This window comes from Acinonyx jubatus, chromosome D3, assembly GCF_027475565.1.
Source record: "Acinonyx jubatus isolate Ajub_Pintada_27869175 chromosome D3, VMU_Ajub_asm_v1.0, whole genome shotgun sequence".
Taxonomy (NCBI): domain Eukaryota; kingdom Metazoa; phylum Chordata; class Mammalia; order Carnivora; family Felidae; genus Acinonyx; species Acinonyx jubatus.
In genome coordinates, this window is record NC_069392.1 from 18,363,685 (window position 1) to 18,384,951 (window position 21,267).

Below are 21,267 nucleotides of genomic sequence, written 5' to 3' on the forward strand. Positions count from 1 at the left end.
GTGGGGGGGCGGGGCGGGCTGTGTTTAATCCCCTGGAAATCTCCCTGCCACTCAGAGCCTGGGAGAACCAGGCCCAGCTGGTCAGAAGAGCAGAGATCGACCTTGCGGGGGGTCATGGGGGATCACCTCCACATCCGGTCGCTGCTTCCTGTTTGTTCAGGCCTCCGGCTAAGGCAGAAACCTATCACACAGACCCATCAGGGTTCGAATCCTGGTGCCGCCCACCCAGGAGCTCTCTGCCACCTCCAGCAAGACCGCTGACGCCAGCCTCAGGGTCCACGTCTCTAACACAGGCCAGCGGTTCCCCTTCATGGGCTTTGCTGCGAGGTTTGCAGATCATGTATGAAGAGTACCTGGGGCAGTGCCTGGTCCGTAGTGGGGAATTATTACTATTGTTGTCACTTTGTTTTACAATAATAATAATTGATTCTGTGTACAGAGTCCATTAGGCTTTTGGAAATGTTATATCTGTTTTCTCATTGTAGTCCTTCCTTGAGATAGGCAGGGCCAGGGTAGGTAGAGTCCCAACTCTCACTTGAGCCCAGGGAAGCTGCCTGACTTGTCTAGAGGGGTCACATGATAAGATGGTGGTGCCGATTGAAGGAACAAAACCCAGGACTCCCAATCCAGTGCTCTTTCAACACTCCCCCTTCATAGGAATAGCCCCTGCGCTGCTGGTTCCCCAACAGCTAACCCCAGACTGAGCAGACGTCACTAATCGATGGCAGCACAGCCCTCTTTCCCTCCTGAGCCTGGGTGAGGAGGCCTCAGAATCCTCCTCAACACACAGCTGGTGTGTGAGATGAGCCTCAAATGAAACCATATGCCCCGAGAGGGCTCTGGGTTCAAGTCCCACCTCTGGCACAAACCTGCTGCACGACTTTGAGCACGGGCCTTCCCTCTCCGGGGTTTAACGGTTCCCAGATTCTCTTGGGTTCTGCCAGGTGGAAGGGACCCCACCACCTTCTGGCTGCTCTCCCAACTCCCCAGGCATCTTGAACCTTCCCCAATTCTGTCAGCAAAATAACGACATAGAACCTACTCTGTGCAAGTGATTATGCAACGTGCTGGCGATCCAGTACCGATGATGACAAAGAGTCCTCCCCACCACCTCCCCAGAGCTGACAATCTAGGCTGGGAGACAGAAGAGAAACAAGTCAACCCACAAGGGCCCAGGGAGTTGCCGACAGTAATCAGCGCTGGGGAGGGAAAGCGAAGGAGGGTGCTGTCGGGGAATAATGCAGATGGGGTGGTCAGGAAGTGCTTCTCTGCAGATGTGACATTTGAGCTGAGACCTAAAGTATGATAATGCAAAGAGCAGAAGGAAGAGCGTTCCAGGCGGAGGGCACAGCTTGGGCAAAGGCCTCAGTGGAAACAGTTTGGCACCTGCAAACAATCAAGGGGACGCCAAGGTGGCCAGAGGGGAGCATGGCAGGGGCCAGTCCCCAGGGCTCCCTGGGCCTCCTCAGCACCCCCTCTTCTGGGCTCCTGGCCCCATCTCCCTGGCCTGCCCTAGAGAGAGACTCTAGGTACTTGGGGGGCAGGGCTGGGTGAATAACAAGGTTACACGTGCTTCTTCGTCTTTCCCCTTTTCTCCAGGAGGAGCATAAAGAGCTCTTTCTTTTCTGCTTATTAATAGCTCTGATTAAATTATCTCTGAAAAACCTACATGGTGTGAACCAATGGGGGCTCGGCTCCCTCCAGGCTCTGGCCTAGATTATGGCAACAAGGGCAGGTGAGGCAGGTGGGGGCTGGGGAGGGAGGCTGGGGCAGGCCTTCTCCCCCCCGCCTCCAGGACAAAGGCTCAGTCTCTGCCTCCCCCGCCTCCCTCCCCAGCCCAGCTCAGCCTCTGAACCCCCTCCACTCTTGGGACACTCACAGCCCCCTCAGTTGGGACACTGGACCTTTGCATTGGCATTGCCCTCTGCCAGGATGACTCTTCCCTCGCCCCTCCCCTTGGTTACCTCCTACCCATTTTTTAGGGGCTGCTGAGCAGCCTTTTCACCAGCACCAGCCCACTGGCTGGGTCAGGTGCCTACTCTATGCTTTTCCCTCCTGTTACCCTGGATGATAAGTGCTAGTTGTCTTATCTGTCCCTTCCCCCCCCCCCCCATGAAACCTGAGCCCCACAAGGTCAAGGACTGTGTTTAGATGACTGCTGAATCCCTAGTGGCTGGCACAGAGCAGGTACTTGGGAAATTTTGAATGAATGAATGAGCAGAGTGAAAGAGGGAACAGGCATGACTAACCTTACATATATAAGAAAGTGGGAACAAAAGTTCCAGGCTCCGGTCTCCTTGAGCAGTACCTACATGGCAATTAACCCCATTTCCCGGTTGGGGAAAACCGAGGCACAGAGCAGATGAGCCACAAGGCTATTAACCTGAAGAGTCAGGATTCAGATCCAGCCAGTGTGATGCCACTCCCTCCTCCTCTCCCTGCTTCTCCACTACAAGAGAACAAAACAAAACCTGGGCCACATTTATTCATTGGTTCAGAGATGGACTCAACAACATTTTACTGAGCACCGACTGCATACCAGGCCTGTGCTGGGGTGAAAGCAGTTCAAATGCAGCTCCTGCCCTCACAGAGCCCTCAGGTTGGCGGGGAAGACTGTCAAATACTTGGGCCATTATAAAATAGACTGGGTACATCTAGGAAGGGGGGAGCGCTCCAGCCTGGAGGGCAGTAGTCAGGGAAGGCTTCCCGGAGAGGGGGCACCCTAGCTGAAGTCTGAAGGAGGAGCAAAAGTCACCTACCTGGAGGGAGGATACTCTAGGTGGAAGGGACAGAATGGGTAAAGACCTGGAAGTTAGCCACCTGAGAGGCTGTGCAGGTATTGCAGCAAGGCTGGGATATGGTGATGGCTGAGGTGCTGGCTGTCCCACAACCCCTTCAGGGCCTCTTGAACCCCTGGCTGGAGCCGGCATTCAAGCGCTGGCCCGCCTGGTGGTTCTGTGGACCGTGGCAAATCTATCTTGACACTGTCTCCATTCACATAATGCAGAGTTATTGCACGTGACCAATAGCAAGGGAAGGCTGGATCAAAGCTGGGAACTGGAGGGCCAGGGGACACTGACGGGAGGGCCTGACCTCAGGGAGGTAGGCACTGTGAGTATGGGAGGGTGTAAGTGAAGACCTGAGGTTGAGCATCTGTGAGGCTGTCCACCTGCCTGGAGGGGCAGGAGAGGAACCTGGAAGACTGAGCTCTCCACCTATACACCTGCCCTCCAGCCCACCGCTGCCTGAAATCCCACCATTAACATATCATGGGCTCACGGACCTTCGGAGATGGAGGGGTCTTTTGAGAACTTCTTACCCCCTGGCTGTACATTGGAACCACAGTGGGACCTTTGGGGGCTACTGAGTCAGGGAGGGGTGCCAGCTCAAGAGAGTCCGATTGGTAGGGCTCAGTTATAAGCTCCACCCTCCATTTTACAACAGAGGAAACTGAGGTCCAGAGGAGGAGAGGAAACTTGCCCTCAAGGCCACAGCCAGTCAATTAGTGGCCGGTATGGGGTGCAATAAATCAAGTTCGAGGGCTCTGGTGTTCAGGACCTGATTCTGTCATTGTGTGACCTTGTGCAAGTCACATGGCCTTCCCCGGCTGTAAGATGTGGATCACAATCGAATAGACCTCACGGGGTTGCTATGAAGGTAAGAGGAGATAGAAAGTGATATAAACAGCACTGAGCACACAGCCTGCACATAGTAGGTATCAAGTCATGGTAACCTACTATGGAAAAAAATCCCAAACTTTGGAAAATAAATGGTGTGGCCCCATAGCCTTTTTCTGCACTTCCTCTCTTTTTTCCCAGGTTTGGTTTGTTTGTTTGGTTGGTTGGTTGGTTGATTTTTGTCCCTCTCCCTGCACCTGGCTTGAGTCCTGCACCGTGTTCTCCCCACCTGTCCACACCCCAGGTCCACCCAATGTGTTGCCCAGGCAACCTGCCCAGGTGTCACTGGAAGCTCTGGCAGCTGGCCCCTGGAACAGCTTGAGCAGAAGCGGCTGAGGGTTGGGTCACGTTCCCAGGTAAATCCCCACCCCCACTCCAACTCCACGAGGGTTGGGTGGGTCAGCCCGCGAGAACTAGAGCAGGGCACCGGAGCCAGGAGCTACTGGGAATGGCACTCGCAGCAGCCGCGATGACCTGAAATAGGGCCAGCTCCTGCCCTAGATAAGGCGGCAGGTGGCCTACTTGGTCGGGCCCTGGAGCTCCCCCTCTGGCGCCTCTCCCAACCTCTGGGTAGGGGGTGGGCTGGATCCTAAAAGTAGGCTAGGGCCTGACTATAAGCAACCCATCTCACTGGGTACACTCACCAGAGTCTTCAAAGCCTTCCGTGTCTGGATGACCACTGTTGGCATTCGTGAAGCATGTAGTGTGTTCTGAATCCTTTCCAGCAATAACTTTTTATCCACACAAGAACCCCCTAAAATAGGACTTACGATACACAGACAAGACAGGCACAGAGCCACGAAGACAAATGACCAAAACCAACAGCTAGCAAGGGCAGGGATGGAGTGCCACCCAGGTTCCATGGGCTCCAAGGGGTCACAAGACACGGGCTGCGGTCACACAGACATAGCCGGCTGCGGTTTTGCCTTTCTGTAGGGACCCTGAAGTCTTTCCTAGAAAGCTGGCGCCCCAACTTGCTGTGTCATGGACACATGGCAACGGGGAGAACTGTCCCTCCCAGGACTCAATTTCTCCAGCTGTAAAATGGGACTGCTAAGCAGGCCACCCGTGGGCTCTCAGACAGACCTACTGAGAGCGTATGGAGCTGCTTAGAAAGTGAAACACAAGGTGCGGTACAGTTTGATGGGTTCAAAATTTGGACACCAGGTGATACTGTGCCTCAGATTCCCCATTTGTTAGGTGAAGAATGCCTGGGCCTGCCTCCCATACATGTGGTGTGGATACTATGAGATGGACCTTGCAAAGAGCACGGTGCCTGGGTTTATAGTCAGTGGTTCACAGATCTTAAATGTGATGCCAGAAATCATTGACTGCCAAAAATAGGCCTGGGGGCAAAACACTCAGGACCGAGTGTCACTTCACATCTCTTAGGCCCAATTTCCTCCATAAGTTGGGAGTATAATACTAGTACCCACCATATCGTTTTTCTCATCTGTTAAATAGGGATGGTAATACCAACCCTCTAAAGGGTTGTTGCGAGGCTTAGGTAGAGTACTTCATTACGTAAGAGTTAACTTGCTATTATTTTTAACAAAATTCCTCATACGGTTATTTCTAAGATTATATGAAACAATGCAGATAATGCTCTTAGCACAGTGCCTTGCCCCAAATATGCGCTCCATAAAGGATACTGGTTTTTCCACCGCTGGGTCCCGACAAAGGGACTACAAATACGAGCATGCTCTGCGCCCCAAGTCGGGGCCCCTCCGCCCGGCGCCGGCGCGCTGCATGCCGGGAGTTGCAGTCCTCGCGAGGTAGGCCCCGCCCCGCCCCAGCTTGGGGGAGGAGGTTGGAGAGCCGCCCTGCCGGCCTTTGAATTTTGCCGCGAAAAGCGCGCGTGGCGGCCCCTGGCCCCGCCCCCCGCAGGACGCGGCGCCGCGTCACCCTGGTAACCGCCTCTCGGCCGCCGCTGATTGGGCTGGATCGCAGGGGGCGGGCGGGGGGCGAGACGCCGCGGCCGCTGCCGGCGCTCGCGCCTGTCAGTCGGGCCGGAGCGGAGCAGCGGGCAAGACTGCCGGGCTGGCGGCTCCGCAGAAAGGCTGCGTGCTCCAGCCGGGGGAGGTGAAGAGCCCGGCCCGCCGCCTGCGGGACGCTGCGCGCGGCACCCGGGCCTGAGGCGAGGCGAGGCGAGGCGAGGCGCCGGCGCGCGCCAGGCGGCGCGAGGCTGAGGCCCCGGGAGCCCCTGCGCGCCGCCAGGGGCCATGGGCGCGTGAGAGCCCGGCGCGCGCCGCCCCTGCTGCAGCTCGAGAGCTCGCACGCCCGGTGTACCGTCCTCCTGGCCATTCCCACGTCCGCCCTGCGCCACCCGGACCAGTTATTTCGCGGCGCCGAGGCCCCCGGGACTGCATCCGAGCCTCCGCCGCCCGCTGCCGCCGCCGCGGCTGCCTCTGCTCTCCAGCTTCCCCTCCCCCCACACCCAGGGCTTGGAGTAGGAGGAGGAGGGGCCGGTGCATTCTCGCCGCCGCTCTTTGCAACCTGCGGGGGCCGGTGCATGCCCGGCGAGGAGTCGGGGCCGCTGCAGGTGCGTGCAGCCCCGGAGGAGACGACCCCCTCCCGCCCCCGGGCGGACCTGGGGGCTGCGAGCCGCGGGCGGGCGGTCGTGCGAGAGGAAGCAACAAAGACAGGCTGCAGCTGGGGCCGGCGAGAGGGGCCGCGGCCGCCCGGCTCCTGGCGCGGGCGGAGAGGGCGCCCCGGGGAGCGGCGCGGGCCGAGCTGCAGCCCTGAGCAAGACCCCGAGGGGAGGCGCAGCGCCGCCCGCCGGACGCGGTGAGCACAGGCCCCGGTGAGGATGCGCCGCCTGAGCGCCCGCACCGCCCAGGTCCCGGGCGGGCACGACCCACGCTGAGCCGAGAGACCCGCCACCGCCGACTTCGGACGGCGCGGGCCGGTGCCTGGATCACTCTCACCGACAACGTCCCTTTCCACCCGGAGAGAGGCATCGGCCCCCAAGGGGGGCTCCCTCAGGCAACCTCTGCCACCTCTGCATGGCTGCGACCCGGCGAGCAGAGAGTCGTCGCCGCTGAGACCTGGTGCCCTTCAACGGCCTGGCTGATCTGGTGAGTTGCGCGGGGCGGGGTTCCGGGCTGGAGCTGGGGGCACTCCCTGGCGTCTGGGCGGCCGGATCGGAAATAAAGGGGCCCTGAGCTGTTGGGAATCCTGAAGCATTGGTGCTCCTTGTCTTCCCCCCACCCCTTTCCCTCTCACCCGCAACTTGTCTAAACCGGCCAAGCGGCCGGAGTGGAGGTTGTGGGGACTCCACGGAGCCCTGGGCGAGGCGTATGCCAGAGAGGAAAGGTCACCCCACCCCTAAAGCCAACAGACAAAGATAGCAGCTCTGTCATCCGAAAATTCCCTGGGAACTCCCGTGTCTTGGAGGGCTGGAACCCTTGGGGTTCTCCCAAGCAGCCTCTGAGATCCTCAGGGAACATCAGCTCAGGGCGGGGGGGATGTGGAGTCCTGGCCGTGCAGGTGGTTGCGTTTGAGGATTGCGCCCTCCAAGGCTAGACCATAGCAGGGTCTCCTGTACAGCCCTCGTTCTTCAAAAAATCTTGCAAGGATGGTGGGTTCTCCAATGGGGCCACAGCGTGACGTCACTGCCAGGCTTCTGACGTCACGGGTTGCCGGGGCGACGCGACTTGCCTTGACCCAGGGCCGGAGGGGGCGGGGTTGTGGTAACTCCTGGTGAGACCTGATGCCTTTGGGTAATGGAGGGGTGAAGGCAGATTCCCCCACTCTCAACTGTAGTCCTCTGACCTAAATCCCCAGCTCTTGGATGAGGTGGGGGAGGGAAACAGTGCCAGCTGTCCCGGCTGATGCTCCTCCCCCCAAGGACAGGTGTTCAGCTTTGCCCGTATAGCCTGGCACTGCCTGGGGGCTCAGGACTGCCAAACAGAGCAGCAACTTTATGCTTTCAAAAGGGATGCTACGGTGACGACCTCGAACCCCACCATACATACACCCAGCCGGGAGGCTGAAGTTCCCAGGGCCCCCAGAGAGACGGGGGACCCCTGCCTTAAAACAGGCCACTTCCACTCAGGAAAAAGTGTGTGCTCCCCCAGCCAGGGAAGGTGCAGGGCAGCTGCTGCCTGCCAGCCCTCAAGTCTAAGGGTTTCCTCTGCTGCACAACCCCAAGATGAAGGGCCTCGGCCAAGCCTGAACTCCTGTCAGCCCCGCTCTCCTTTTGGCATTTAAGATGATTTTGACAGGCACAGTGTGGTGCTCATTAAGTGAACAGAGGGCAAGTCAGGCCCGTCAGTGCCAAGGTCTGAATGAAGTGTGCCCCTGCCAGGGGCCAGCTTTGATGGGGTCAGGCACCAGCCCTTTCTTCCCCACACCCTTCAGGCACTGGCCCTGTTCCTTGTGAAGGCCCAGAGATCCCCCCAGCCAGTATCCTGCCGCTGGTTCTTTGATTCCTCTTCTGAGTTCCTTCCAGCAATTGCTACCATTGTCGGATGTGGGTGAAACTGCCGAGATCACATTTTGAGGTAAAGGTTAGAGAACTGTGTCATCGCTTCAGTGTGGGGTAGGGTGAGAGCAGAGGGAAGTGTGTGTGTGTGTGTGTGTGTGTGTGTGTGTGTAGGAGGGGGTCATAATGAGAAGCCAGGCCCTAGTCTCTATGCAGCCAGCATTTTTTCTCTTCTCCTACCCAGCTCTCTAGCTAGATTAACAGGTCAATAAATATCAGTGGAGCTGCTTTTGGGGGCTTGGCAGGGAGATGATATTTCCAGCTGAAATGGTGTCGTTAAACACACAGGCTTCCAAGGACAGAGCAACAGCAGATGGGGGGAGAAGTGGGAGAGGTGGGCAGAAGGGCTGTTTGCACTGCCTCTCGAAGCTTCCCAGTTTAGAAACAAACCCGGAGTGCGCGCCAGAGATCCACAAACACAGGCAGTTGGAGGTCCTCCGTGGAGTATTTACACTTCCACAGCCAAAGCGGAGGGAAAGGCTGTCAGAATTGGGCAATTCCTTCTGTTCCCTTCCCTGGGCTTGGCAATAGCACCAGGCGACGAGCAGGAGGGAGTGCCAGCTTACCCAGTGTCTCCCTGTGTGCCAGGCATCGTATAGGATCTCAGTTACCGCTTGGAGTGGCTCGTGTGCTGTGGCCCATTTTACAGATGAGGAAACAGGCTCAGGTGCTCAGCCAGGCAGCTGTAGAGGTTTGGCTCTGAAGTGCCTTGGCTCCGGAGTCCTCAGGTCTTCCCACACCCTTCCACGGGTGGAGGGGAGGCCTTACACCACTTGTTGGACAGGGTCCCTGCAAAAGTCGGGGACTGTCGGCTGTGGAGGGAGTCTGGCCTCACCAAGGTTCCTTCCTGCACTGAAACCTGGGTTTGAATCCTGCCTCCCCGTTACCTACAGGATAGTGTTGGGCAGAGTAGCAATTTCTGCCCTGGCCTTGTGGACAACCTGCTTCCCTCACCCCTGGCACCCCTCTTCTCCAGCATTGGGGGAAGGAAGGTGGGACATGAAGCCTGCCTGGCAGGAAGGGTTGAGAGAGCTGGCCCTGGGTTCCTTGTCATCTGCCCCTCTGGGCTCCCCCCAGGGAGGGGTGAGGCTTCAGTCAGGGACTGACTGCAGGGACCCTCTTGGTAGGCACTCAGCTGTTAGGGAAGTCAAGGATGTAGGTGGGTCGGTGGCAACTCTGGTAGATGTGGCTCCTGACGCAGCCTGGAGGTTGAGGAGGGCCCTCTAGGAAGGGTACAAGGTGACTCTGGACAAACAGGGATCTGCCCGGCAGAGAAGTGCAGAGTGTTCTGGTCATTGGGTGTGGCCTGTGAGTGCTCTGGGGGTGCTGAATGAGGGGAAGGGGTGGCCTTGGGGTGGATGTGTCCTGGAGATTTAGGTAGATGGGAGAGGTTTGGGCAGGGGAGAGGATCCGGCAGGGCTCCCTTAAGAGGGATGGTAACCCTGGACAGTCTCCTCTCTCAAGGTTAGCTCCCTCCCCCAACCCCCCAGTAATCCTTATCACTGGTCTAATTCCATGTAAGCTCGCCCATCCCCTATCCCTTCTGAGCGTCACAGTTGCTCTGGCGGGGAGGGGGCAGGGTTGGGCTGAGTTGCTTAACCCCCTGTGGTGGGCAGTGGCTCATGGTTAAGAGCCAGGCTATGGAATGGGTCCACCCTTGTTGGCTGTGTGACCTTGGGGGAGTAGCTTTGCCTCTCTGAGCCTCATCCTCAGAACAGGGCCGCGAATGACTCTTCCTGCCCCCCCCCCCCCCACCCGGAGCCAAAGATCAAAGACTGCAGGGTAGGCAGGGACCCTTCCAGCTGCCTCTGCTGGATCTCCCACCCACCTACCCAGGGCACCCCACGTGGTGAGCACACGTGGCTCCCATCTGAGCTCCTATGGGGCTGGGGCCTGGCCAGGGGCCCCTCCCCAGCCTTCCCGGGCCCCCTCCACCTTCCAGTCCCTCACGAACCGGAGGAAGCAAGCGGAGCAGCTCATATTCATGAACCGTAATTCAATCAGGCGGCGATTCCTCTGGGCTCGGGGCGGGGGTGAGAACGAGGAGGCGCGCACAAAAGGGCCGCTTTATTACCTCCCGCGGGCCGGGAATTGCTGTTCTCCCCCAGCAGCGGCCGGAGCCGCCTTTATTGTGTTAACCCATTTGCGTGTCAAGAGCTATTGTGCGCTTTCTCCGCCTGTGTCGGGCGGACTGCGGGCGGAGGGCTGCACGCCGGCCGGTCACCTCCGTGGGCGCCGCCCACCGCCCTGATTGGTTGCTAAGTGATTTGCATCCAAGGTAATCACTTTTATCTCAGAAGGATGTCGACTATAATTATAAGCTACTGACATCTTTTGAAATCTGCCTAATGACTATTTTAGTCTGCACTGGGCTGGGGGTGGGGAAGGGGATTCTGGAGGCTGGGGTGGGCGGAGAGGAGGCTGGAAGGGGGATGGATTCCTTACACCTGGACCATTGATTCGTTAGTTGAGAAATATCGGAGTGCCTACTGCATGCCTGGAACAAAAGAGGGGTTCTGAGATGGATCCGGGTTGCATTTGTGTGGGCGGAGTTAGTACCATTTCAGAGATGGGGAAATAGAGGCCCTGGGGAATATGAGCCACCTGCCCAGAATCACAGACCCAGTAAGTGGTTGGAACCTGAGTCTCTCTGACCCCCAAATTCATGTGCTGGCCGCCGGATAGGGGTGCAGACAGAAATAATAGTGGTGAGCATTCCTGGGGAGAGGTCACCTGTCTGGTACCTCCCAGGGTGGATGTCATAGCCCTAAGAAATGCAGATGCTGCTACCTGCCCCCCCCCCCCCATTTTACTGGTGCGTGGGTGGGACCCGGGCACAGAGAGGTTACTTCGCTCCCCAAGGTCACAAAGCCAGGAAGTAGCTCAGGTGTAAAGTCTGTTGGTGGCCAGAAGTGGGGGTGCAGAACACAGCACGGCCAGCTAGAGGAGGATGAAGGAACAAGCCTAGGCTCCAACCACCCCCCCACCCCCACCCCCTGGGTCCACTCGGGTGTTGGGCATCAGGGTGGGCAAGGGCACCCTGCCGGCCACTGTGCAGGTGGCAAAGCTCTAAGGAATCAGATGGCCCGCAGCCTCCACGGGGAGGAGGAATCTGCAGCTAATTCGGATTCTGGTCAGAGCCCGAGCAGGGCTGGAGGAGAGACATGCAGGAGGGAAAAACCACGTCATGGCGGGCTTCCTGACAGAGGGGGCTTTTGCTCTCAGGCCTGAGGACTGGGTGGATCTGCCCAGCATGGAGTAAAGATGATGTTGCTGGCAGAGGGACTTTGAGATTCAGTGGCATGACCAGGAAGGGCAGGGGGAGCTTCTAAGAAGGCAGAGGTAAAGGGAGAAAAACTAGGACGGTGTGCAGGGCCTTGAGTGCTGAACTAAGTGGTTGACATGTCCAGAGGCAGAACAACCTGAAGCCAGTGAAGGCATCTCGGGGAGGGGTGAGGTATGATCGGGGTGCTGAAGAGGTCAGTCTGGCAACATTTGCAGGGAGTTGCAGATTAGGATAGAACCCTGGGCTTTTGCACTCTCACTGGCTGTGTGTCCTCAGACAAGCCGCTTTACCTCTCTGGGGCTCACTTTTCTCATCTGTTCAAGGAAGTAATAGCAGTTTTCTCCCCGGCTGGTGGGTGGGACGAGCTTGAGTGTGCAGAGTACTTGGGTGAGTTTGAGCCCTTCACAAGTGGGTGGGCCCGGGCACAGGCCCCAGCCGGTCACCCTGGCCCCAGAGCAAACCAGCATCCCGGCCACAGCAGCTGTTTGGGGCCCTGGGAGCCCCTGCCATTGTGCAGAGGGCACAGAGGACAAAGACCCGGGAGGTCAGGGGGTAAGGCCGAGGCTGGCTGTGAACAGGCTCCTGGGGACAGGGACTTAATGATGCAGAACTTAATGACCCAGAGTCTGTGGGGAGGGGTGGTCTCCCTCAGAGGAGGAGGTCGGTCCAGCCGCCAGCTGTCTGCTCCGGGACTCGTTGCCAAGGCGGGCGCAGCTGCCCCGTGGGGTCCAGGCCTGAGCTTGGCACTGGGAGACACAGAGGAGGCAGGGTCTTTCAGCCTGCAGTCCCCAGGCCTGAATTTGGGGCTTGGCCCTGGCCCTCAGCATCTGCGTGACCTCAGTCTCCTCATCTGTCGGATGGGCCAGGGGTCCGCTTGGGAGGGCAGCTGCGAGGCTTGGCAGTAACCCACAGCAAGTGAGCAGTAAACAGGAACTGCTATTTTTACTCTTGATTCATCCGTTCATTCAGAGAGATTACGGCTCCGTGCCAGGCTCCCTGCCAGGTGCTGGGGACGCAGAGATGAACAAGCCCAGTTGCCTTAAAAGGTGGTGAGGCCTCAGACACGCCATCACAGTGCAGTGGGTCCGTCGCCACGGTGCAAGAATTCACAGTGTGCACGCATTGTGCCAGGAGCAGGGTCGGGGGGCCTGCAGTGAACAAGCCAGATATGGCCCCTGCCCTCTGGGGCCCCGGTCTCTCAAAGCATGCTGGGAAGTCAGGTAGAAACTATTACTGCCGGCTGGGATAGCCAGGGAGGGCTCCGTGGAGGAGGAGGTATTTTCGACTGCTGACTTTGGAGATTCCTGTCTAAACGCCTTTGCCTATTATGGGAATCACAGGGCACTGTTGGCCTCTGCCCGTGCTCCAGGCTAAGCTTCCTGCTTGGGCATTTTGGCCTGTCACATAACCCCCATACGACTGTGGGAACGGTGTTTTTTTTTATCCCGGTTGTATACATGAAGAAACGGAGGCTCAGCAAGGTACAATGACAGCCCAGGGCCACACGGCAGGTCAGCAGAATCCCCTTCATTATCCATGCAAGCTTCTGCCTGTCTTCTTCCTGTGAGAGGACCAGGCTGGGTGGGGCTGTCATGGGAGGATCCTTGGGCAGGGTCTGAGGGGATCCAGTTCTGGGCCAGCTGTTTTCTTTATGAGATGCACGACCTTGAGCAAGTTACCTCCCACCCCAGCCCGGCCTCAGCTGCGTCCTCTGTAAAATGTCAAGGATGGCGTATCTGTGGCAGGCCTGGCTTGCCTCCCACCGCTGTGCCCTTGGCAGACATCGCCAATCAATTGCTGCCCTCTTCCCCTGCTGAGTTCTTCCCCTGACCTTGGGTTCTTTCCAGGGCTCTGGGCAGGCAGCTCCAATCCATCAGGGGGGCCTAAGAGCTGAAGCCCGCTTGCCTGCCTGGCCTTGATGAGCTCAGAGGCCACGCCGGCCCATCTCCATATGGTACCAGAATAAGGGACCCCGGGAGATCTTCTCTGAGGATATAGGTTGTTCAACAGTCACAGGAGCTGGTGAGGTGTAAGAGTCTATTACCTTTATCCAACGCCCAAACACACCTGTGTCTGTGTAGCCCGGTGCCTGCTCATTTCAAGTGCTTTAGGCCGATTCCAGACGCTTTCAGTCTGCATAATAATAACATTGAGTGAGCTCTTCCTGAGAGCTTGGTCCTTCTTGGATACTCCGTCATTTATCATTCTGCAGAGCACCTGCAATGTGCCCCTCGACCACCTCTAGGAAGAAATCTTAACCCGTTGTAGAGATGAGAAAACTGGGGCTCAGAGCCATTAAGCAGAAGAGGGTCATGCCCTTGCTGAGTGGCTGAGCTGACAGTCACACTCAGGTCTCGAGGTCCACAGCCTGAAGCAGGGCTGAGGGTGGCAGGCAGACAGGGCAGGCTTCCTGGAGAAGGTGTCACTAAAGGCCTTACAGCTTGGTGGGCTTCTGACAGGTAGGGCTGGGTCTTCTAAGAAGGTGACGGGCCCCTCTGGGGGAAAAGAGCAGCCTGAGAAGCAGCTCAGAGGCAGGCAGGCGTGACTAGTGTGGGTTGAGGGACCAGCATGTGGCTGGATGTGCCTGGAATATGGAGACACGCGGGGCCTGTGGAAGGAGCCAGGGCTGGTCTTGGCATCTGGACTCCGTGGTAGGGATCTGCAGTAGCTCTTTGGGCAGAAGAATGATCCGGTCCCATCTCCGTGTATTTCTTCAGCATCTCCTTGAACCCAGGGTGAGGTTAGCTGGTGCTTGGGGCTACCCCCGCTCTACCTGAAGTCTCACCTAGAGCACGTTGAAGGAATAAATGACTGAATGCTCAGCCGCCTGGCTGTCCTGCTCCTGACTTCCCAGGGGGCTCAGCTGCAGGGAGGAGAGAGGCCAGAGGCCGGGGGTGGTCGCCCGGGGAGGGAGCCAGGCAGGCCCTAGGGGCCAAGGCTTCCCTCCTGGCCCTCCTCACCTTGCTGTCCATCCCCGAAGCCCCTCCTAGACCTTCCTGCAGTGCGGTCCACGTCTGGCGGGCAGCCTGGACCCGGTGCTTGGGGGGATAAAAGATGAAGGTTCGTGACCATTTTTTAACTCAATAAAGGGAGAGACAAGCTGCAGGCTGCAGGCCGGAGATATAATTAGTTCGCAGCAGTGGCGCTTTCTTGATTTAGCTTCTGAGAGAACAAGACAAGGATGTTATACCCAATTAGCAGTAACATCCAGTCGGAGCCTCAATAGGTGAGATAACAAGCTATTTTTATGACTTTTCTTTCCCAGCTTGGAAGGGGCGGGGGAAAGGGGGTATCAGGGCCTTATTTCTTTTCATCAGGGAACAATTATTAGCGATCTCAGGATTTCCCAAAGCCAAATGGTGCATTTGTTAACCCAAACAAGCACGCATCCCAGGGCAGCAGCTGGGGTGGCCGGCTGGCATTTTGAGACCAAGAGGAGTAGAAGGGGTACAGGCCCCTTGCCCCCATTCTAGAAGCCCTCTGAAAAGGCTCCCAAATGCAGAGAGCCTGTTGGTTTGGCAGGGGAAGCCCGGGCCCCTGAGAGGTTCTTGGTGCCTGCCTTGATTTCCCTACCTGTACAGAGGCATAAGGAGGCTGGCCGGTTCTCCTGGGGACGAGGAAGGAGCCAGTTCTGGCTCTTGGCAGTTCTTCCTGGCACCGTGCTGAGCCTTTGTGCCAACTGGGCCAGTGGTTCTGGCTCCTCAGCCTTGAACCTGCCATTGCACTCTGCTTGCTGGACCCCCATTATGGCTCACACTGCTCGACCACCCTCCTGCCTGTCCTCATCCCAGACCCAATCTCTGGCAGGGCTGAGTGGTGATTAGCTCCTCTCTCTCCCTCCTCATTACCCCCACAGCCAGGGCACCAAGCCCTGGCCAAGTCTCTGCTGGGCTGGGAAACCCTGCCAAGCCCCACCCCAGCCGCCTGGCCATACTCCCGACTCCTGGCGAGGGCTGGGGGATGCCCAGAGAGGGAGCTGGCGTGGCTGTCCTGCCGCCCCATCGGCTTGGGCCCAGAGCCCAGAGCAGGTTCCTGGGCCTCCGCCCATCCTGCAGAATCTGGCCCTGCCCTGCCCTGAGCCCCATCTCCCCCGTCAGCGTGGAACCCCACACTCGAGGTTCAAACAACTGACAAATCCAGCCATGCAAAGTGGGAGTTTAATTGCAAACAGTTTTTATGGATCATGGGCCCATCTGTGCCACCATATGCAAAAGGAAAAAAAAAAAAAATCCCCATTAAAAAAAAATTTCTCCCTGCCCCACACCCCACACTGACTCTAAAAGAAACATTTGCCAAGGTTTTTCTGGCTGGAGCCAAGCACAGAGCAGGGACCCATCCAGGGGACTTACTGCAGGGAGGGCCTGGCAAAATCAGGGGGCTGGGTGAGACCCGGGTGGCTGCTGAAGAGAGGCTAGGGCCTCCTCAAACCGAGGGCATTTTGAACCCCGCCCGCTCCCACCCCCTGGGTTCTTTTACAGCTCTGGGCCTTTGCACGTGCCATGTAGCTGTCCAGGGACCCGCTCTTTTTTGCAGCCACCTCACTGATACTGTTTGCATGTCTTCCACAGAGAGACTTGTCCCGGAACGGGCCCTGCCCAGTGTTGGTGGAGATGTGGGAAAGAATGGTGTCCTGGGGCCCACAGAGGAGTGACTTCCTCTTTCATTTCTAGCCCAGCAGGATGGGGCTGTCCAGGGCGTCACAAATTCCCTTCTTCCTGGTGGTCCGGGCCTCCAGCCACGGTGCCCAGATGAGACCCACTCAAGGGGTCAGCCTTCCACAGGCCCTTAGAAAGGACTTCCACCCACGTCCCAAGTGGGCTGGCCATCAAGTGGGTCTGAGAGGACTCCCCTCTGAGGCAGCCTGCCAGAGTTCGATTGCCCGGGTGACTTCATTTCTCCCTCTCTGTGCCTCAGTCGCTCCCTCTGTAAGAGGGGGATAAGTCGATGAGATGGCACATCCGAAGTGCATTTATATCTGTCGTGTCTCTTCCCCAAAGGGAGGATCTTTGCTTTGTTCAGTGATGTCCTCCCAGGTTCCTAATGAGGACGCTCGATGTTTACTGAAAGGATGTGTGTGAGCGAGTAAAGTATTTGGAAGGCTCTCCTGGAGGTCATGGGACACAGGCTCATGGCAGGCCAGAAATTCAGGGTTTTTATACCCTTTCTGAGGGAGTCTAGGAACCAGTCTGCAGCCTGTGGGGATTCTGAACTCCCAGGTCTGCAGGTGAAGAAAACTGAGGCTCAGATCAAGGGGCTCCCCCAAGGTCATGCCGCTGGGACTGGCATGCCGACCTGTATGCCTCTGACTGACCGAGTCCCTGTTACATTACAGGTGCAGAAGGCCAGGCAGGCCCTGAGTGGGGAGGGGATTTGGCCAAGGTCACATGGCAAAGAAAGAACTGCCAGCGTTTGTGGGGTCCTTCCTACCCCACGTCCTGAGATGAGGGAACTGAGGCCCTGCAGCCTCAGAGCCACACCAGCCAAATACCCCTGTGCTTCTCCCCTCCCTCCCTCCCTCCCTCCCTCCGCCCCAGGTCTGCGCCCAGGATCACTGTGCCTGTGGGTTTGCCCATCAACTCATAAGCCAGCAGCTTGGCGTGTGTCGGCAGCCAGGCCCCGTGGGGGCGGGGGGGGGGGTCCTGGTGCCCAAGGCTCCGGACTTGATGCAGCCCTCCCGCAGGTGGCCGGGGCAAGCGGGACCCCTGGGACCCAGGCAGGCACAGACTGGTCAGACCCCTGGCAGGAGCCCAGGCCAGGCGCCAGGCAGCCCCTTCCCCGCCCGGCAGCGATCACCAGCTCCCGTTGTAATCATTAAAACTATTAGAAGGAAATGTTCGCTTGAAGCAAATGTCAGGCGCCGAGTTGTGCTTTGTAAACGCTCACAATTAATGCCAATCAGGCCCGGAAAAAAGCCGGCCCGGAATCCTGTCTGTTTCGTCTCATTTGTCAGCTGGTGCCGCTCCATGTTGCACATTTTCATACAATTGCTATAAACATAAAAGGGAAACTCCACAGTGTTCCTGGGCGCCCGGATGGTGTGCGCCGACTTAATTACTTGGTATTCCGCTGCTCACTTGGCCGCCCCGAGCGGGTGGGAGAGAGAAAAGGGGGACTTTGTGCGGCAGGGTGAGGGCTCCTGGAGGTCAGCCAGGGGGATGGGTCAGGCTCCGGGCTCGGGTCTCCCGTCCCACCCTCCGCAGGCCACATGGCCCACAGAGCCGAGGCCGGCTGTGAAACAAGAACAAACTGCCCAAACACGTTTGCAGAAGAGGGCGAGTCAGAATCCACTGGTCTGGGTCGGCTTCGAACCCCGAGCCCTTCTCCAGAGTGATCCAGCAGGTTTATTGCCCCCCTCCTGCACACCAAGCACGGCGTGGCTTGCCAGCTGGGCCTCGGTTTCCTCTTCTGTGAGTTGGGAATGATAGCTCAGTGGTCAGGAGTTCAGGCTTCCTGGGGCTGTGCCCTGGGCTGGGGGCATCCAGCAGCTTGTCCTCATTGGGCTGTTGAACTGACCTTTGGGAGCACACCGCCCTTCTTATCACCAGAGCGTGAGGAGTCTCACGGATAGAAGCGGTGCCGGGCTTCCGACCTGGCTCACTGGACTCCAGAGCCTGTCGTCATTGTGCCACCCTGCCGCACGCTCTCAGGGTAGCAGCGGGGTCGAAAGGAGACGATAAATCTGCAAGTCCTAGCGCACAGTCGGCGTTTCATAAACCGTAGCTGCTGTTATCCTGCAGGTTGCAGATGGGCTAGGGTTGGAGAGGGCTCGCCTTGGCCTGAAGGTCAGCCTAGGTGGACCTTGCCGGATGGAGAGTGGGGATGGAGTGGTCCACAAGGGGTGCTGTGCCTCCTCCCTCCCCAGGGGGCTGGGCCCACCAGGCCCCCAGGGCAGGGCTCCCCCAGTTGCCTCTAATCTGACTCTGAGGTGCCGTGTGCTGGGCCCTGCACCGCCTGACTGAGCCCTCAGGAGCCTCGAACGTTGGGCATCGTCTCCATTGTACAGATGAGAAAACTGAGGTCTAAACTGACCGAGGGCCGCATACACAGCTAGGGGCAGCTGGAGCCACATTCAGGTTCGTCGGCTCCAAAATCTTTTTCACGCCTTCCTAGCTGCCTCCCCATCGTGGCCTGGACGTGAGGCCTTGCCACACACCGTGAACCCACCCCAGGCCCCTTTTGAGCTCTCTAGCTCTCTGTGGACGGGGTCTTCTAAGGCCAGGCTGGCTTGGCAGGGACACACCGGCCTTTGTGTAGGCTCGGGCCAGGCAGGGCCGCCAGCAGAGTGGGGAGAGGGCGGCGCGGCCCAGCCGGCCAGGGATAAATGCTCAGAGCAGGGAATAGAGGCCCCTTTGTGTGGTGCTCAGTGGGGGAAGGGGATGCTGCCAGCTGCCACCCTGTGTGACCGGGGAGGCCCGAGCCCTCCACAGAGGTCTGCCACCAGCCCCGGGGGACTAGCCAGGGAGCCTGTCATCTTCTGCCTCCCCCCCCCCCCCCACCACCTTCCACCATTATTTGCCTGCTTTTGTTTTCTGGGACCTTTGGCTGCTCAAGAAGCCAAGGGCAGTCATGAGCCTGGTTGGCGGTAGGCCTACTGTGTGCCAGCACTGGGCCAGATGCTCTGCCAACCCTGCAGGTAAAAGGGTTGAAAGGGGGCAACAATTTTAAAAGCCCTAGCGCACAATCGGTGTTTTCATAAATGACAGCTGCCATCATCCCACTGCCTGCAGATGGGCCAGGGCCAAGGGGGTTCACCCTGGCCTGAGGGTCAGCACCAGCCAAGGCAGGTAAAGGGCAGTGGTCCCGTTACCAGTGAAGACAGGCTCAGGACAGCGGACTGGCCATACTCACAGCTGCTCACAGGGCCAGTATTTGGCCAACTCCAAAGCCTTTTCTTTCCATGGAGTTGCCTTTGGTGCCCTGCTGGTGTCGGGTCCCGGGACCCCGGGCTGCAACTTGAAGTCCCACCTCAGCTGCCCAAGTAGCTTTAGGAAGGCTGTCGGCTGCCTTTGTTCCTTGGGCAGGCACCAGGCACCCCTTCTGTCCCTCGGTCCTGGCCAGGCTCTGTGGTAGCTGCCGTAGCTTTAGTGGAGATCCAGGACAGGACCTTGTTGAGGGCCTACCCACTAAACTTTCTCTGAGTCTCAATCACCATAGCTTAAAAATGGGAATGGAACAGAATCCCTGCATTGGAGACGTGCTAGGACGTGGGCAAAATGCTGAGCTTAGAGCCTGTACGTGCTCAGGCTTCATGAACACATCCTGGGCTTTCTGGCATCCCTGCCCCCTCCTGGGAGAGGTAAGAGGACAGGTGAGGCAGCGTGCAGGTGGCAGGGATGTGGGGTAAGCCTTGGGAGCATAAACACATGGCAGGGATTGTCTCATGGGGTTCCTGCCGCAGCCCCATTTTACAGATAGGCAGACTGAGGTTCAGATAGCTGACATGACTTGTCAGGGGTCCTAGGATCACAGGGAAGGTGGTTTCCTGGAAGGCCAGTCCTTAGTCTCTTCCTGACCTCCACCCAACCCACTGGGCAGCTATCCACTGTAGTCACTGACCAAGTCCCCTCTGTGCTGTGGGAGGCCCAGAACACCCACCCGCAGCCCCAAAGGCCACTCGGCTTCCCAAGGCGTATTGTAGCAACCTGATACCCCAGCTCGCACCCACCAGACCATTCCCACCCCTGTGCCTTTGTCAGACCGGGGCTTCTACTGGGGCTGCCTTCCCAACACACACACACACACACACACACACACTCACACTCCACGCGTGTCCGCATCTTCTCTGCAGAGTAAGTCCACCTCACCTCTTCCTAGTTGTCCCCCATCCTGGAGGGGCTTGGAGTCCCCCTCTGGGTTCCATATCCTGCCTTCTGGAACCCCAAGCCTTTTCACCTCTCCCAGTTCGTTGCCACAGTATGGTGCACAGTAGGCTGTCTCTGAAGTCCAAGATGCGGCCCTGGCCTCAGGGACCTGGCCCCCGCCCAGCCAGAGAAATGGATACAAGCAGATCAGAGACGAGGTTGCCTGTCCGGGGATGGGGTCAAGTGCAGGACACCTGGGGAGCAGGAAGCTCTCACCCCAGCCGACCCTCTTCTCAAGAAGGGAGCCAACCCTTCCAAGCCCCCAATGTGCTCCTGAAAATTTAGCTGTCTTAATTTTAATCCTCCCGAGTTTCACAGATGGGAAAAGGAGCCTCGGGAAGGCAGACACTGGCCAAGGCCACCCAGCTGTGGAGGGCAGAGCCTTGGCCTGAGGAGCCTTGGCCTGAGCCTCAGACCACATGACCCCAGAGCCGGTATGTGCTTTTCTCCAGGGTGGAAAACTCAGGTGCCCACTGGGGCCAACCAGGTGACGCGATGAGCGAATGCACCTGCCCCACTGGGCCTCATGGGGGTGTGGGCTCGGTGGTTCCCGAGCTGCCAGTTTTCATTCATTTGTTTTCAAGGCAAACCAGACAAGGAGAATTTGGAGGAGAATTTTAGTTTTTCTTTTCTTTTTAATATTGGCAACCATGTCACTCCCCCCCCACCCCCCCACTACAGCAAACAGGGCAAAGAAAAGCTGTTTGTGGGCGGGATTTGTGCCCTTCAGGGACCTGGTGGTGCCTGGGTAGAGAGCACAGCCAGCCAGAGCCCCCAGAACCCAGCGGCAGGCAGCTCCAAGCACCTCTCAAGACACCCCCAGATGCCGCCTTCATTGCCAGAGGCAGGAGGCAGGGCCCAAAGCCCCGCGAGGGCACCACCCAAATAGCTATAATCAGCAGCCTCGCCAAGACTTCAAACTCACCCAATTATCCTGCGAGGGAAAAAAAACACAAA

General features: G+C 58.1%; 1 protein-coding gene across 2 annotated transcripts in view; it reads left to right on the forward strand.

The window, feature by feature from the left end:
• The first annotated feature begins 6,621 nt into the window (after positions 1-6,621).
• Positions 6,622-21,267, forward strand: part of FAM222A (family with sequence similarity 222 member A) — a 55,180-nt gene continuing 40,534 nt past the window's right edge. For both annotated transcript variants that reach the window (XM_027044063.2, XM_027044064.2), the window contains exon 1: positions 6,622-6,754. The gene's annotated coding sequence lies outside the window, so the exon portion shown is untranslated. The remainder of the gene's footprint in view (positions 6,755-21,267) is intronic.